General features: G+C 34.4%; 1 protein-coding gene across 9 annotated transcripts in view; it reads right to left on the bottom strand.

The window, feature by feature from the left end:
* The window catches only part of DPYD (dihydropyrimidine dehydrogenase), an 841255-nt gene that overhangs the window by 698489 nt on the left and 124013 nt on the right, over positions 1–18753 (bottom strand). The window contains exons 1-2 of one of the 9 annotated variants that reach the window (XM_063799235.1): positions 18653–18733; positions 9377–9484 (exon numbers count right to left, since the gene is read on the bottom strand). The exons of the other annotated variants lie outside the window; for them this stretch is intronic. The gene's annotated coding sequence lies outside the window, so the exon portion shown is untranslated. Of the gene's footprint in view, positions 1–9376; positions 9485–18652; positions 18734–18753 lie in introns of those variants that run through there. 9 annotated transcript variants of the gene reach the window in all.

The raw sequence follows: 18753 nt of genomic DNA, 5'->3' as shown, positions 1-18753 counted from the left end.
ATGAGACGGAGATTGCAGTGAGTCAAGGCTCCGCCACTGAACTCCAATCTGGGCAACAGAGTAAGACCCTGTCAAAAAAAAAAAAAAAGAAAGAAAGAAAGAAAGGAAGGAAGGGAGGGAGGGAAGGAAGAGTTAATATATTATTTGGTTATAATAATAATTAGAAAACATCTTAAAATTTAGAAAGCATACCCATAAACATCATCTCATTAAATTCTTCAACAGTCTTGTGTGGTAAACATTATATTATCTCTAAATTATTAACAAGAAAAAAAATCCAGAGCCCAAGTAACTAGCTCAAGTTTGCAAAGCTAATGAGTGAGAAGGCAAGAAATTAAACTTACTCTATTTCATTAAAAAGCTTAAATTCTATTCCTTCTCCATAGACTAATGCTATTTATTAAACCCTGCCAAAATACTGCATTCAATGCTACCAAAGTCAAAGTTATAACTATTACACAATATTCAACAGGACTACAACCTAAAATCTTATATCTTAAAACATGTAAACTCACTTAGTACTTAAATGTATCAATGACCATAACAAAAGACATTTATTTTCATTGCTATATCACTATATACAGGCAGAGATAGGGTGAAGGAAAAGGTTTTATTTTATGCAGCAGTAAGTAATAGTGAAAATCAAAAGAGTAGTATCTTTGATAATTTCACACATATTACCTAAGAAATAGCTGCTCAATTTTCCTCAAAAAAAATCTACAGGGAATTTTCATACAGAGCTCAAACTAGCTACGGAACCACTTGGTTCAACAAGCTCTTTCTATACTGATGGTTAGCATTGAAACATACTGCCACCTTATGACAATTCTTTTTATATCTTAATTTTCAGAATATTCTGTTATAAAAATAAACCTTCACCAGGAATATAGCCATAATGTCTAGAAATTATCTGGAATTTATTTGAGATTTTTAAGTTATTAGCTCTATTGAAAGCAACCTGAGAGAAAAACACTACATTTAAAGGAGTATTTTTAGATTTTGAACAAAATAATAATTTTGACATGGTTTCACAAGGATTTTTAAATCCAAGAATCAGGCATATAACTGATTACATGCTGGCAACTAACCTAAAATTTAGAATCTATTTTTCCAATAACAGTTTAAGAAGTTATCTTCAAGTATTTGCCCTTATTGTCTCTATAATTTTGCAAACACACACACACACACACACACACACACTAAGACTTACAAGCTGCAATAGCTTAGATTTGAAGAAAGTACAGAGAAAATAAAGACTAAAATTGAAAAAAGACTGTAAACACAAATAAATACACTAGTGTGTGAAATTTACAAGAAGACAAAATAAAACAGTACTACAAAATTACTACTACTACAAAATAAAGTACCTGCCTACATATAACCCTCTTTTTGAGTATCCACAGTAGAAATTTCCATTGTACCATAAAACATGAAGTTTTTATACAGGAACTGATTTATTTTTCTCTATGGATCCAGTGATTCATGTTTGTAATGGGTTCTCTGTTTCCCTTTTTGCATTAGTTGCTAAAGTATTTATAGAATAATTTATTTTTCATCTTTATCAAGTATATAAGAAATCATGGCATGGATTTTGTACAGTATTATCACTCCTGGTTGCATCTTTTTTTTTGGCCTCATTTTCACTTTGGCCTGGTAGTACCATTTACTTTATGTAACAACTTGCTTCTATGGAAAGATAAGAATTTAGAAGTTGAACAACTAGAACCAACTCTAACTTTTACTAGCTGTAGGGCCATGATCAGTTACTTCATCTCTAGGATAAATTATAGATTGTCTATTCATAAGTTGTGACAAAAAATACCTTTAGAGATATCTAATATTTATTGGGTGCCTAATATATAATGGCTACTTACATAACTTAATTTCTACATTGTTTGATTTCAGTGAAGCTTCTAAAATCAAGTTATGTTTTATAATTACATTTAATGCAGTTGTGTTCTCCCACAAAAGCAATTTTTAAATCAGTGATGTCTTGGAATTGAGGAAAAAGAGTATTAACTTATTGTACTGTACTTTTGTAATCGCCTTTGTGTTCTTTTCGAATTAAGCAGAATTACTAACAAAAACATTTCAGTAAAATGCACAGTTGCAGTTAAATCACAAATGGGGAAAAATTAGAAACTGATGAACAAATAAAGGCTATGATTAAGACTTCGACATTGTTGTTTTGAGAAAAAAGTTGATAATTCAGTAAACTTTTCCATATGTCATGAACACTGAAAATTCACTAAAACTTGTTTAAACTTCATGGACAAAAGAACAATAAATTTTTTAAAAAGTCATGCACAATAACATAATGCTTAGTTTAATTACTGATTTGCTGTTTGCCCAAAGTTTTAATCAAGAGAGTTCTTACATGTGGATAACAATGATGACATCTGTAAAAGCTAGTGCCACGTTTAACTCCTCCAGGCACTACAGCACCTGGTGACGCCACAGGGAAGAAATCATGGATACTTCTTGAACATACTGCAACAGCTGTCAACTCAGAAGGAGGTATATTCTAAGTTCTACCAAGCAAGTAGTACTCTACAAAACCTCATTCTGTCCCTTCTTTTAACTGAAAAGAAGCCAGATGGAAACATGCAACTTGTCAAATTGCAAATGAAGAATTACTATAAACTGTATTGCATGGATCTCTGGGTGTTCACCATTAAAAATTTGGTCGCTCAATTTGCAGAGTAATTTCACTGACATTTAAAGAAAACTAAAGATGCTTGATACTATTTCAGATAAAGACAATATCATATTTTTAAGATAATACAGCAAGGTAAAGATAATGAAAATATGAACATATCTTTAACATAACAGCAGAACAAATAACAGGCATTATTCTAGAAGCTTCATAATGTCCAGAATGACTACAACTGCAGCTCTCACGACAGTTAATGGGGCAATCTGCTTGGAGCACACAGCCACAGAAAACTAAGAAAACAAGCTGTATTACTCATGATATAGCAGTCTTAGCTACACTGCTATGGTTGGCTAAACCTCCACCTGTATCTCCATTATAGTCTTCTATTTCCACCCACTGTATGTGACTACTATAAATGTTTAAACATTTTGAGGAAATATTCATTGTAAATGTATACAAAAGTAAAAACTAATAAATTTGCTTTATACTTTTGGTACAAAAATTACCTATGATTTTAAGACCACCATTTGTTTGATAAAATTAGACATATGTAGTTATCTCATATTTAGAGTGTAAGCATTACTATTTCTGAGATGCCCCAGGGAATGTTTTGATTTGCTCATCCATTCTTGTATGTCTACATATATGCATCCATTGAGCACCTACTGTGTAACATGTTCCATGCATGTTTAGTTACATAAAGACATCCTTTCAACATCATTAAACCCTTCTTTAACAACTAGAGTCTTGTTTAGGGTAGAAAAAATGCCCTGCAAGTTCTGAAACAAAATGATTTATATCAACCTGAATCACATCCTAAATGTATATGTGATCCTAATGATGTGATAAAGATCACTGAGTTCCTGAGAGTATCCATTAACACATCTTCCAAAACTGTGGTACAAATAATTTCTTAGCAGCTTTAAATGATAGACATTATTTACCTATCTTCTAAAGAAACCCTAAAAATTATACAAATGATTTTAACAAGTCAACTCACATTTTTCTATACCAATAATGCATTTTAATATGGTTAATCAGCACTAAATAATATTTCAAATGCTTATAAATTTAGATACAGCTTAGCTCAATAACCACACCACGCATGTCCACAGAGGAGAAGACTGAGTCTTAGCAAAGGTTGAGAAAGCTGCTTAAGATCACACAGAAACAGGATATGGTGGTTCTGACTGATTCACTTTAGCGTCAGGCCTGTGTCTCATTCCAATCCTTTATTCTTTGGTAAACCTCTTAGACTGAAAAGTGCAACACTGGAAGGTATTAGTACAAGGTAACCATGTAGGGACAGAAAGATAAATTTTAAGTTGTTGAGGAAGTAAACTCAGACACCTTTTTCTGCTCTCTCTCTTCCTCATCCTCTCACACTAATAGATACATGATTAAACCACTGCAAACAAAGGTCTGTGGAGGATGCTTTGTCCATACTGCCTGGTTCCCTTCACATTACATAAATCATGGCGCAGAGCTACCAGCCTAAATCACCTCTGTTATCTTCATTTCTCTACAGATTTGCCTTTCTTTCAAACCCACTATCCCATTTTCTTCTGTGGCCCCAGACAGCTGTCTTTGCAGCACAACGGACAGCAGTCACTGCAGCTTTGCTTGGAGCATGTTCTACAGAAGTCCACATCCCTTGCAGTTGCCTTTCCTGGATCATGGGACCCCATCACAGTGAGCTCTTCCCTATCTGCAGGTAGAGGACTAAGAATTATACATTTGCTGGGGGCACTGCCATGTATACTCACTTCACTTCCCATTTTACTAAACTGTATTCTAATTTTATTCATTTCCCTGTTTAGATTTAAAACGTTCAGTAAAAGCACAGAAAGTAAAAGTAGTATAAAGGCAAGACCAGTGAATGAAAAACAACTCAGAAATTGACCACAAATTCAGTGCTACTTTATATGACAATCCCTTCTATCGTTAATAGTATTAATCAAATGTCTTAAATCATTTATAAAGAGTAAATTATTTTCCTTTGATACCTTTGACAGAATAAATGGTCAAAGTCCTTTGTTACTTTTGTCTGTAGGAGTCAGGACTGAGAAAGTATTCCCTGGATATCAGGTGGCGGTATCATCAGGGTGATACCATGGTTCACCCTAATGTGAGCCATGTGAGCCGACATAGTGAAGGCACAGTCCTAGGGGAATGTGCAATACTGTGGTGGGCACTGGAGAATTCTGAAAGCATGGGGTAGGAGTGTGTTGGAGAGAAGCACCAAATGCTAGCTGTTATAATCCCTGTGTTACTCATCTCTCAAATGTCCCCTTTCTATTTCTTACAGAGCCAACGCTGTTGAACAGAAAAAGATAAAAAATGGATTTTTGAAAAAACTATTATTCGAATGATCATGACTATAAATAACTGGCCTCCTCCAAAATGAAAAAGAACTCCATGCCCTAGTTGTACAGGAATAGGTATTGATCATCCTACTTAAAGTAATACTTTTATACAAGATGACTTACACCACAGAAAATCAGATGTGCTTTATCGGGTTTGGCAAGTAGGGACTGCTTTCCCAGGGGAGATGTTTCCAAATAAGGAAAGAATACAGCTTTGTTATTTTATTTTATTTTTTATTTATTTATTTACTTATTTTTTTTTTTTTTGAGACAGAGTCTTGCTCTGTCACTCATGATGGAGTATAGTGGTGTGATCTCGGCTTACTGCAACCTCCACCTCCTGGATTCAAGTGATTCTCTCACCTCAGCCTTCCGAGTAGCTGGGATTACAGGCATCCCACACCCGGCTAATTATTGTGTTTTAGAGATGGGGTTTCACCATGTTGGCCAAGCTGGTCTTGAACTTCTGACTTCAGGTGACCCACCTGTCTTGGCCTCCCAAAGTGCTGAGATTACAAGGTGTGAGCCACCACACCCAGCCTTGTTATTTTATTTTTAATAAAAGTAAGGAGGCATCATTTACTAGAGGTCATGAAACTGGAAAAGACAAAAAAAGTTGCAGATTCGGAAGACAACTCATTCAGAGAAAGGCTACACCTTTCTTACGGTCAGTAATTTATTCTAAATCCCAAGTCTAACTCGATATCATGGTAACAGAAAGCATCAGCTTTTCCCTGCAATCTCTCATGCTTCCAGTAAAATAATGGTTCCCATGACAATAGATGCTACCTCAGCAGAGGCAAGTTCAGAGTAGAGGCAGTACACATATCTTGGCTTAATAAGCAGGGAGGAAACTACACTGGCAGTATTATCCTCTCACTTTCTTTTTGCTGTTAGTAATAGAAGTAATAGGTTATAAGAGATATGAATCACATTATCAGCCATCTAATATGCAATACTTGACTTCATTTGATTTTCTATTCCAAAGAGACTATCAGCATTCAACATAGGAGGAATACTAAAAAGCAAAATGGGAGACATGACGATTCCTGCTAATTGCCATTCATTACCTCTCCAAACAACAGCGTTTCCTTAGATATAAGCCATGCTTTTCCTTTTTTTAAAAAAAAATTACTCTTACAGTGTAAATAAAACCAATTTCTCAGCGCTTTATACCAACAGTTGAGAGTATAGGTATCTACTTAGTAACCAAGCTTCCCTGGCAAGAAGCTCTAGGGGATATATGAAGTAGATCTCTAGATGAAAAGGACATAAAGAACAAGAGAACACACTTAAGTCTCTGTTTCAAACAAATGTACATATATGTAGTTTTATAAGACTAAACTATCTTTCTGAAGAAGTGTAGTACAAAATGTTCTGGGTGGTTCTCATTTAACAAAATAGGCGATTACTTTACCAAGAAAAGAAATCCAGGTTATATTTCCTATTACTCCACACAGGCACTATGGAAGCACTCTCTCTCATAAATGATCTGTGTTCAAATCTACCTACCTCTCTCCTATTTCCTTTTCAGACAGTCTCTTCTAACTACTGTGAAAAACATGTGAGGGATGCATATTACCAGATTAACCTGAGTTATCCAGTGTGACATTGTCATGAGACTGTGATTTGGACTGTCATCTACATCAACTTCTTAAGGCCTCCATTTTTTATACAGTTAAATAGACACTAACAAAGGTAGCCAATACATAAAATTGTATGTCCAGAAGAATTTTAATGACAAACAGATGCTAGGAAAACAATTCCTGCACTGGTTGCTTTTGTGTGAGGATATAATGTGCTTAAAAGTAAGAAAGACAATAAGCTATTTGTAAAATATAATTTTTTATAATTTCATGGTGTTCTGATTTTAATAAACACAAATAAATTTATGAATCTTTGCTGTCTAATGAAAATTATTCACATCCTGTTGTTTAGTAAAATCATTAAATGAGAATATAGCTAATACAAACTTTTATTTGTAGAAAGAGAAAAACATAGCAGCATAGCGAAATATACTTGCATTTTGTATAAGCTTCAAACACCACAAAGTCCACTGAACGTTTAATAATTATGCATATTTCATTTGTTGTTTTCATAATGTATAACATATAAAAGTACTTTACTGAATATGAGAAAGGTAAAAATCTATCTCCCTGAGATACAACATGCACCACACAGATTTCCTCTATCTGTGTGTTCTTCATACTGTCATACAAATCAGTTTGGATCACTGTTTTATGTTAGGCATATTATTCAATTTGAATATATATTTAAAGTGGTATTTTACAAATGGAAGAAAATTACTTACACACATATTTGTGATTTGAAGCTTTCAACAGGCAATGACACTCATCCATCAACAGTCTTCAATGCCGTATGTTTTTATAGCAGTTCTCCAAACATGAATAGAACCTAAATATGCAGTGAGTTTCAAGCACATCACACACCCTGTGTTTATTAATAGATCTTTATGCTGGCCACAAGAGAGATTATCTTTTTTTCTTTTGGGCCACTGACTCTTTTTTTTCTTTTTTTTTTTTTTTTTTTTGAGACGGAGTCTCGCTCTGTCACCCAGGCTGGAGTGCAGTGGCACATTCTCCGCTCACTGCAAACTCCACCTCCCGGGTTCATGCCATTCTCTTGCCTCAGCCTCCCTAGTAGCTGGGACTACAGGCGCTGGCCACCACGCCCGGCTAATTTTTTGTATTTTGTAGTAGAGATGGGGTTTCACTGTGTTAGCCAGGACGGTCTTGATCTCCTGACCTCATGATCCGCCTGCCTCGGCCTCCCAAAGTGCTGGGATTACAGGCTTGAACCACCACGCCCGGCCGGGCCACTGACTCTTGACTGCAATGATATCTTCCCAATTTGGCCTTTAAATCTTGGGTCAACGATATGCCTCAGCCAAATTAAAAAAAAAAAAAGAAAAAAGAAAAGGGATTCAACTTCTCTCCCAAAATACGCAATTTAAGACAATCAGAAGATGAATGGCAATTAAATCATATTACTCTAAAAAGAAATAGGGCAAATTTTAGAAAAGCATTCCTTTCTCTTTTACATGTTTATTATTAACCAACACTTTACCAATTCTAACAAACTTGATGATTGGTGCCTTAGATTTATATTTCTGATGAAATTCATGGATTCTTTTAACGTACAGATGAAAACAAGTGTGATATGTAAAAATGTGGACATTTGTGACGTGTAATTGGCCTTCACTTTTACGCAAAGACATCTTCCTTACAAATGATTTTTTTTAAAGCACAAAGATAAAATGTGCTTAGTCCACTCTGAATTATTGTAATGTTCTCATCTAAAACCACCATCTATCAAAGGTTATCTTATTTTATACCAAAGGACCATCCATTCAATATTTATCCTTCTCATCCTGGAAATGTGCTCACACACAAGATGAGGGCCCTACCTGAGGAGACATTTGTATAAGTCATTTTATTAGCTTGTCTCTGAATAAAACAGAATAGACACCTGAAGTTTACACCTAAAGAGAAGCACTATTTTTAGGCTGAAGAGTGTGATTTCTGAAGGCCAATATTAAATTACACATTCTGAAGGCAATGAGTTAACTTATGTTATCTTGGCAACAAGGAGTTATTACTTATTTTGTTTGACCTAAAAATAGCAAAAATTTGCAAAGGGAAAGCTTGTTAAAATATAGTATATACCTGAAAGAATTTGGGTGGAAATAAAAAGCTAATTATTACATAACTAGTGAGAGAGAAAACTGTGTAAATTGTTCTCCTTTTGCATGGAAGTTCCTAACTTCTAGACTAGTTAACCATTGCTTCATATTTTATGCTTTATTTCTCTGGCTTTGAGAAAAAAACACACAGGTCACTGTGAACTAAGAACAGTCCTTAAAATATTCATGCATTCTCCTATTTTCCATACAATAGTAATGAAAAAAATTGAACATTTGGTCAATTACAGAAAATACTACTACAATTTTCAAGTTATATATGCACACAAATAATACCTAAATTCAGAAAGAAAATAAAGCCTCTCATCTTGTTTCACAGATTTCCCAGTAGGATACTTGATATTGGCAGTGAAAATATTTGAAAGCATAACTTAATAAGCCATAATTGCATCAACATCTAAAGTAAAATGAAATAAGTGAGACTTTTATCCTAAACAGTGAAATAGATCATAATGAAAACACTTTGGAAATAAAGAAGTTTCAAGATGCTATATCACAACTGCTGGCTTAAATTGTCAACCTGCATTTCTAGCCTGCATTTAGAATAATGGCAGTCATCCATGGCAAAGTTCCCCTGCTAGTCTGTAATACATGAAGAAGAAGAAAGAGGTCTATTTACAAGATTCAACTTACCGTTAGGCAGAGAAGTAGCAAACACTTTAAAGAATAATTCTTGGCAAAGACTGCAAGTCTAAGGCACACCATTTACAATAATGATCCTTCTGCAATTTTTATGATGTCCTCCATTTGTTCATAAAAAAGAAAAAAAAAAAGCTAAATCTTAAGGGAAATTCTGAACAAACAGAAGTTCCGTCGAACAAGGCTATAACAATAATAGAGCACTTTTAAAAACCAAGTTAAATTCAAAATCCTCTTTTCTGAAAACAGGTGAAGATATTTACATGTAAGTGCTAAAATATAAGCATATATAAACATTGATATTATCGTAATCAACAACTTCAACATAGAGATCACTCTACCATTGACCTTTATTGGTCACCTGCTGCATACATATAAGAGACAAGATTTAGTAATAAAGCTTCCTCTAGAAAAATCACACGGTAGTAGAGAGGTAGACAGGTTAAATTATCATTGCAACACAACGTGAAAACTACTTTATTTGTAATAAGTGGCAGCTTTACTTCAAAGATGGTGCCAATAAACCCTCCCATCCCTGTATGTCCGTGATATTTATCCCATGAAGATATATAGAGAGCTGCAACAGCAACCCATGAGGTATGTGCAGGACGTGGGGCAGCTTTGGGGAAGAAACAAAGCTACAGAGGAGGCACATTAACAGAGACTTGGGACCTTCATTCCCTTCCCTTGAATCTGGACTACTTTGTGAGTTCCAATGACCTATAAAATGATGGCAGAAGTGATGCTGCACCAGTTTTGAACCTGGTTTTAAAGAAGCTTGGTAACTTCCACTTTTGCTCCTTTAGAATCCAGACCTCTAGGCTGTAAGATATTAGTTTAGCCTACCAAAGGAGGAGAAGCCATATGAGAGAGAAGAAAGATACCGGATACCTTAGCTGACAATCAGTACCAACTGTCAACTATATGAAAGACCATCTTGGTCCTGCCAGCATCAGCGGCGCTCCCACATCACTGAAATAGTTTGAATAAGCTTAAGCAAGACCAACGAACTACCCACTGAATCCAGCCAATTGACACAATTGCAAAAAATTATAAGTTGTTATTGCATTAGGCCATTGAGGTTTGGAATGGTTGATTATGTAGCAATTGATAACTAACATGAAGTGAGAAAAAAGTGATCAAGGAGTACATAGGCCTATAGAATCCAACCTGATTCTCCCAAGGCTAATCAGCTAATAAAGGACAGAAAGGCAATTCCCCTGAATTCTCATCCAGGATTGAATAATATTGCAAAGGCAAAAATACAAGCTGTATTCTTTTTCTTGTTGTTGTTGTTGTTTGTTTCCAAGCAAACTCTGGCTCTATGGCCCAGGCACCATCTCGGCTCACTGCAACCTCCGCCTCCCAGGTTCAAGTCATCGTCCTACCTAAGCCTCCTGAGTAGCTAGGACTACAGGCATGCACCACCATGCCCGGCTAATTTTTGTATTTTTTGTAGAGATGGGGTTCCACCACGTTACCCAGGCTGGTCTCAAACTGGTGAGCTCATGCGATCTACCGCCCACCTAGGCTTCCCAAAGTGCTGGGAACAAGCTGTTTAATGCAAACACCTGTGGCTGAATAAAACCTTAACCCAAGAAATAACCTGCACTGGGGTACACATTAGTACCTTCATTCAATAATAAATTCATAGTGACCCAGAATCTGGCTAATGTCCACATAACAGCCCTAATTTGAGTATAAAATTAATCTACTAATTACCCAGTATTAAAATTTGAAAGCACTATCCATATATTACATATTTCAGAAGCAAATATAACTAATCACATGAGCTGACCCTCCCTCAGAAATGCTTTATATGAGACACAGTTTAATGATATGGCTTCTGACTATACTGGGAGCATCAATCATTTAACAGCATTTCTTTCTTTTGCAAAATTGAATCACAAGCTATTATTTGCATGTTTACTATTGATCAGTAAGATACAAAACCCTGCATGGTGAATTCTAGTAGTTTAAATTCTGGGAAATAGTTTATGAAAATGAATTTTAGGCTTTCACCCTCAGAAAATAAATCATATTATTTATTGTAGAAGATAAGGAAAATTTTAAATAGCCTTGTTTTTTCTGTGCTTTTTTTCTCACCTCCCACACTTCCTTCCAAGCCCATATGACCTCATGCTGGCCTAAGTTCCTTTGCTATTTGTAATTTTCTCAAAAGCAGTATTTGAATAACAAAATTAAGAATAAAATAAATATGTCTTCTTAGATATACCTCCTGAAAGACTCCGTGTCCACAAATCACTCAGCTCCCTTCCTCAAATCAAAATGCTCAACCTCTGAGTACAGCTGATCTCAGCTAGTTATTAGCATGCAGCTTTAACACAATATGATTAATTTATATACTGCTTTAAGTCTTTGATAGACTTAGAGATTGATGGTTTTGAAAAACAAAAAACGAAGCCCTTCAAGATTGCAAGGGAGAAATATCAAGTTAAAGAACAGAGAAAAACCGCAAAGCATCACTTGAGGTATTTGTGGGAGGTGGGGCAGCTTTGGGGAAGGAACAAGTCTAATGAGGAGCCACATTAACAGAAACCTGGGACCTACGTTGTAAACTTTTCATCTACCTCCCTCAAGAAATCATCTGGAATCCCCACACTGCTTACCATTTTCTAAGAGCAAACTCTTTCTGGTATTGGAGAAAAATGATCAATTCTGTCTTAAAGTTGGCCTAGGTTCAAAACGAATACTCTTCATGGACCCAGCTGACTTCAAGATCACGTGCTTTTTACACAGAAAAGTTGCTGCTAAAAGAGGTCACTTTTCTTGCATAAGAAAGAGAGGAATGATACTAATATTTTAGTCTCTAATAGTTATTTCTTAAACATATTGAAAAGGATGATACAAAGCCCAGAAGGATTCTACACCAGACGACCCTAGAGAGAACTGATTTTCTACAGAATTTACACATTTCAAACAAAAATACAATGTTTTCATGGAGGGCACAGAATAGTCTGAAACAATGTGATTTATATGGTTCTCTTACTTTTCTGACATTTGTTTCAGAAAACGTTCTTGAATACATTCTATTTTTCTGCAAAATGTGGATAATACCATATGTTGAAAAAGTAAAAACAGTGTGGTTATTTTCTGTGTTCTCACCATTTGGATATTATTTCTTACTCTCTTCACATCTCTTTTTCACTCATCTTTAGAATTCTTCAAAAGACTAGGCTCATGTTAGGTCACATATTGGAAAAAGTAGAATTACTAGAAAGACATTCTGTTGAGTTCAAAAGATTCAATTAGGAAAAAAAATCAACAGGTGATTTTAATCAAATTTGTAAGCATGATTAAAGATTATCTACAATTTTCACGTCCTTATTTGCTTTAGTATAAGCTGCTATCAAAAATAAATTTCCAGTTATCTATTAAACTATTGAAAGACATTTTATGAATAGATAAGTTATTCTGTTGAGCTTATAGCTTCTTTATTAATTTTTACATATTCAGTAAGAAAAAAGGCAGTTGGTTCATCCAAAGTTATGTCTAATAACAGTTTAATACACAATGTACATAAACACAGATTTTTCTCATAAGACATCAGGATTACCCACAGTTCTCAAGTGGCATGATTCACATTTTTAAGAAATATTTAATGCTTCCCTTTTATTAAATGCTTTCCACAACATTGTGGGATGTATTGTATTTCCGACCCCTTCCTATCAAATGTCAGAGAACCTACAAATCATTGTGACAATCATTTCCAAATGTCCATACATTTCCAAATGTCCCCCAAAAGACAGGAATACCCAGTCCCCCAGTTAAGAACTACTAGACTCACAATATGATTCAGGAAGGAAAACATCTTCACAAAATTAAAACCACTGAAACCTCCGCTTAATTTGGAAACCATAATGATGTGCTTTTGCAACTGTAGCATTAGAGTATTGGAACAAGTTTTGTGGTCTAATGTAGATTCATACTACAGGTGTGCTAAATTTGTACCATGTGTAAATTTTTTGAAGGAGTAATTTGCATTTTTGGTAACATAGAATGTCTCCAGAGAAGCCATGCTTAAGTCTAGTAACTAAATGTGATGGTCTGGTTGTGAATCAGTTGGCCTCAGATACAGTTCTTTTTACTACTTTAAAAACTTCTTTCTTTTGAGAAAAAGAATAATTAAATGCTAGTGTATTGACTAACCTAATTTATCCTATTCAGCTTCCCACACTGAGGACAGAGAAAAAACAAGCCCTTTATACACCTGTCTAAAGCTATTCTGATCACTAAAATTTGTGCACTCAAATATTTAGCTGCACCAATATTGTAATGGATCTTTTTTATGTTACATTGTAGGAAAAGACAAAGAAGTAGAAATATAGAAAGGAAGTTAGTAATGGGTAAAAAAGAAAAAAACCCAAATATTGTCAATATCCTATTGCTCTATGAAGCAGAGTGCTCATAATATTTTGAGTTTGAGAAACCAATTACAAAAAAAAACTATATTTTTAAATGCTTTAGCTGATGGAATGGATTCATGCTTCTTAATTGTTCTAAGTCTAAGAGAACCTTTCACCTGCTAACTCTATTATGCATAGTCATAATGCAGTACCGAGTGAAGATATTTCCATTAACAACTATTTTTGGTATGCCCATTAGACACAAGGAAGGACAGTGCAGTAAGAAGACCTTAATCATAGATACTCCTGACACCAAACTAGTCATATGGCCTTGCCCATCTCCCAAAGAGAAAAATACTGCTACTGAGCTCTTTTTATTTTTTTATTTTATTTTATTTTTTTGAGACAGAGTCTTGCTCTGCTGCCCAGGCTGGAGTGCAGTGGTGCAAGCTTGGCTCACTGCAACCTCCACCCCCTAGGTTCAAGCAATTTCCCTGCTTCCAGGCAGCCACCACACCCAGCTAATTTTTATATTTTTTAGTAGAGACGGGGTTTCACCATGTTGGCCAGGCCGATCTTGAACTATTGACCTCAGGTGATCTGTCCACCTCAGCCTCCCAAAGTGCTGGGATTACAGGCGTGAGTCACCGCGCCTGGCTGCTACTGAGCTCTTTAGTCTGCATCAGATCTTCTTAATGCTAAATACTTTACACACATAGTTTTCTCACTTAGTGTTTACTGCATGCCATTATCATTATCTCCACTTTACAGATGATGAAACTAAGCCTCAATCACATCAAAACGCCCATAAAATTTCATGAAAATAAGAGAATGACACTTCATCTTAGTTCTTGTCCTCCCAAAACCAGTAATCCCACTCTAATCATGAGGAAAACATCAGACGAATTCTAAGTGAGGCACATTCTACAAAATACTTGACCAATACTCCTCAAAACTGTCAAGGTCATCAAAAACAGGGTAAGCTGGACAAACTGCCACAGCCAAGAGAAGCCTCAGAAGACACAATACGTAAATATAATTTGGTATCCTGGATGGAATTCTAAATCAGAAAAAGAACATTATGTAAAAACTAAGGAAATATGAATAAAGTATGCACTTCAGTTAATAATAATGTATCAATACTGGTTCATTAATTTGACAAAGCACATTTATATAAGATGTTAAAGATAAAGGAAACTGACTTGGTGTAGGTGGGAAATCTCTATATAGTGTACTGTCTCTGCTATTTTTCTGTAACCCTAAAACTATTCCTAAGTTTTAAAATATGTTTTAAAAAACTACCATGCTGAGAAAAAAATTTAAAGTCCTTACAAAATGGAAAGTTATACTATGTTCATGGGTCAGAAGACTCAATTTTGTTAAGATGGTGATTCACCTCAAATTGATATATCAAGTCAACACAGCCCCAATCAAAATCCTAGCAGATGCTTTTAGTAAAAATAGACAAACTTATTCTAAAATTCATATGGAATTTCAGGTGACCTAGAATAGCCAAACAACTTATAAAAAGGAAAACTAACTTTGAGAACTATAACTAACTGCTTTCAAGACTAACTGTGAAGACAATATGATACCAGTGTTAATATAGAAAAAAAGATCAATGCCACAGAATACAAAGTCCAGAAAGAGACCCACAAATATACTGACAACTGGTTTTCATAAAAGTGCAAAGTCAATTCCGTGGAGAAATGAGTCTTTTCCACAATGGTGTTAAAACAATTGGATGCCCATATGAAAAAACAAAAACAAAACAAAACGAAAAAATACTTTGATCCATAACTCATACCATATATAAAATTTAACGTGAAATGTAACCTAGAGTCAAATGTAAAACACAAAACTACACAACTTCTAGAGGAAAACATGGCAGAAAATCTTTGCAACCCTAGGGTAGACAAAGATTTTTTTAGATATGACACCAAAATACACATCATAGCACAAAAAACTGATAAATTTAACTTCATCAAAAATAACAATTTCTGTTCTTTAAAACACCTGGTTGTTGTGTTTGTTTGTTTGTTTGTTTGAGACAGGGTGTCACTCCAGTCGCCCAAGCTACAGTGCTGTGGTGCAATCATGGCTCACTGCAGCCTCAACTTCCTGGGCTCAGGTGATCTTCCTTCCTCAGCCTCCCAAGTAGCTGGGACTACAGGCATGCGCCACTATGCCCAGCTAATTTTTGTATATTTAGTAAGGATAGAGTTTCACCATGTTACCCAGACTAGCCTCAAACTCCTGGGCTCAAGCAATCCATCAACCTCAGCCTTCCCAAATTTTGGGATTACAGGCATAAGCCACCAGGCAAGGCCAAAAGACATTCTTAAGAGAATGAAAAGACAACCCACATACTAGGAGGAAATATTTTCAAGGCACATATCTGATAAGAACTTGAATCCATAATATTGTTTAAACTCTCAAAAATAAATAATAACAGAAACAAGCCGACCAAAAAAAAATAAACAAATGTCCTAAACAGACACATTACCAAATAAGACATACAGATGGCATAAAACACATGAAGATATTCAGCATCATTCACCATTATAGAAAAGCAAATTAAAAACGTTAAAGACTGATCATAGATGTTTACAGTTAACATATATTACTTCTGTTTTGTTTTTAAATCTCTATTTTAAAAAGCTTGTTTGACCTGTATTCCATTCACCTAAGGGTACATATTATCAACATGACTTACTACCATTGATGTCAATCTTGATTGCCTGGCTAGGTAGTATTTTTCAGGCTTCTCTTCTGTAAAGTTACTCTTTTCCAACTCTTTACATATTATACTTTTCGGAAAAAAGTCACCACGCTTATTTCACACTTAAAAAGTGGGAAGCCATGCTTCACTTATTTCAGGGCAGGGTACATAGATTTTTAGTACACATATCTTTCACATCTTTCACAAGTCAGATTTATCCCTAGTACTGTATAATTTTTATGCTATCTTAAATGGTATTGCTTTAAGTTTTAATTTTCAATTGTTTGTTGTTAGTGATTAGAATATATTTGATTTTTGTATATCAATCCTGCAATATACCTAATCTTGTTTGTTCTAGTATCTTTTTGTAGATCACATTAGATTTTCTTTGTAGAGAACAAATAAGAGTAGCAAATAAAAATAATTTTACTTATTTCCAAAATAATAATAATGTGAGAAAGCAGTCTTAACTAATGGGATGAGCACAGAGTCCAGTTAAAGTCATACTTCTTTATGTAAAGTTACCAGTGTTGGGTAACTTCAAAATGGGTGGCAGAAAAATTTACATGAGAAAATAATTATTTTTAATTTCCTACCCTCTCTAAAAAGACATTTAGCAATGGGAGGCAGTTTACTACATATTCACCATATTTAATTCATTCATTCAACAAATACGCCTACCTACAAATTTCATCAAATTATTTTATTCTATCATGTATCAATTTTCTAACTGCTAAAAGTGTATAATTTATAGTGTTAGAATGATAAATAAATACATAATTAACTACTCAACATTTAGTAACTGATACTAACTGTTAGCTATATGCTGATCTTACTAACAGAATACATAAAATATGTTTTAAAAGCAAAATAACATAGAATGGAGACTAAAGATCATAATGCACATTGACGCAATTAAAAACAAACATTCCTACATAAATTCAACTCATTTCTATAATTTTACCTTTGTCTTAGCAACTTCACTTTTTGACATAGTGAACAATTCATATTTCACATGTACTCACCATTGTAGCTTTTTAAAAAATAATGAACATACTATACACACTCCCATATTATTTTATATTTCAATGCTGAAATTTTAATTAACATATACATATACTCAATAAAAACAATAAAAAATATGACTTTCATTCTCTGGAAAATTTCATTATTAAAATTACTGTTATTTTATAATGATAACATCTCATTTTGTTGTGCCCTAGGTATAATGAAACACTCTTTTTATTATAATAAAATGCAATAAAAAGTGTTCTTCCCTGTGTTACTGCTGTTATTTTGAATTATCCTTATAAATTTTCTCATAATGAGGGTAGGCTATCATCAAGAGATGCCTCCATTAAAATATAACAATGATGGTAATAGCTTAAAACTTGTATTGTACAGCTGAAAATTCACTTTTACACATATCTCTTTTCATCTACATACCAATTCTTTTAGGTGAATATACTTAACCCCATTTTACAGATGTATCCCCATTTATATGAAAATGATCATAATAGCTTAAAACTTTAATTGTACAGTTTAAAATTCACTTTCACACATATGTCTTTTAATCCACATACCAATTCTGTTAGGTAGGCATTATTATTATCCCAATTTTATAGATGTAAGTACTAAAAAGCTAAGTTGTTTTCCTTGTCCTAAGCAACACAGCTAATTAGGGAAGTTAATTTTTCTCCACGGCTTTTAATCACATTAAACTGATCCTTCTATTCAACACATGAAGTTAACATTCTATGAAAATAAAACTGGAATCTCTGAGTCTACATTGATCACAAATTGAATGTATCCTCTCAATACACTGTTTTAGTCCTTTATATCTTTGATAGAAGTGAACATCCTAATTAAGCCCATGAGTTACATATATGAAATGCCTTCACCCCACTTCAATAAAACTCTTTCTTAATGCCAATATAAAAAATACTCTATATTAATTGGTAATTGTGAAAAGAGACTCAGGGAGAGAGTCTGAATCAACAAAAGAGGAAAATATAGGAAGGAAAGGGAAAGACAAAGAAGGAGGGTGAGACAGAGAAGAGAGAACAAACATCCAGGAGTAGTGATGTGAATTATTTGCTTAGTTACCACAAAAGTAATAATTACACTGTAACTCTGTGGGAACAATGGTAATTTCACAGTAGCTCACGTTACTGTTATCACCTTATATCCTGATAACTGTGAAATTAATTTGTGGCACTACTGTATGTGTCGGCCATAAGCTGTTCCCTTGGTAACAGTATTATGCTACCATAGAGAAGGAA

Source organism: Pan troglodytes, chromosome 1 (assembly GCF_028858775.2).
Source record: "Pan troglodytes isolate AG18354 chromosome 1, NHGRI_mPanTro3-v2.0_pri, whole genome shotgun sequence".
NCBI lineage: Eukaryota > Metazoa > Chordata > Mammalia > Primates > Hominidae > Pan > Pan troglodytes.
The sequence above is the reverse complement of the archived record's forward strand: the minus strand, read 5'-3'. Positions and strand labels throughout refer to the sequence as shown.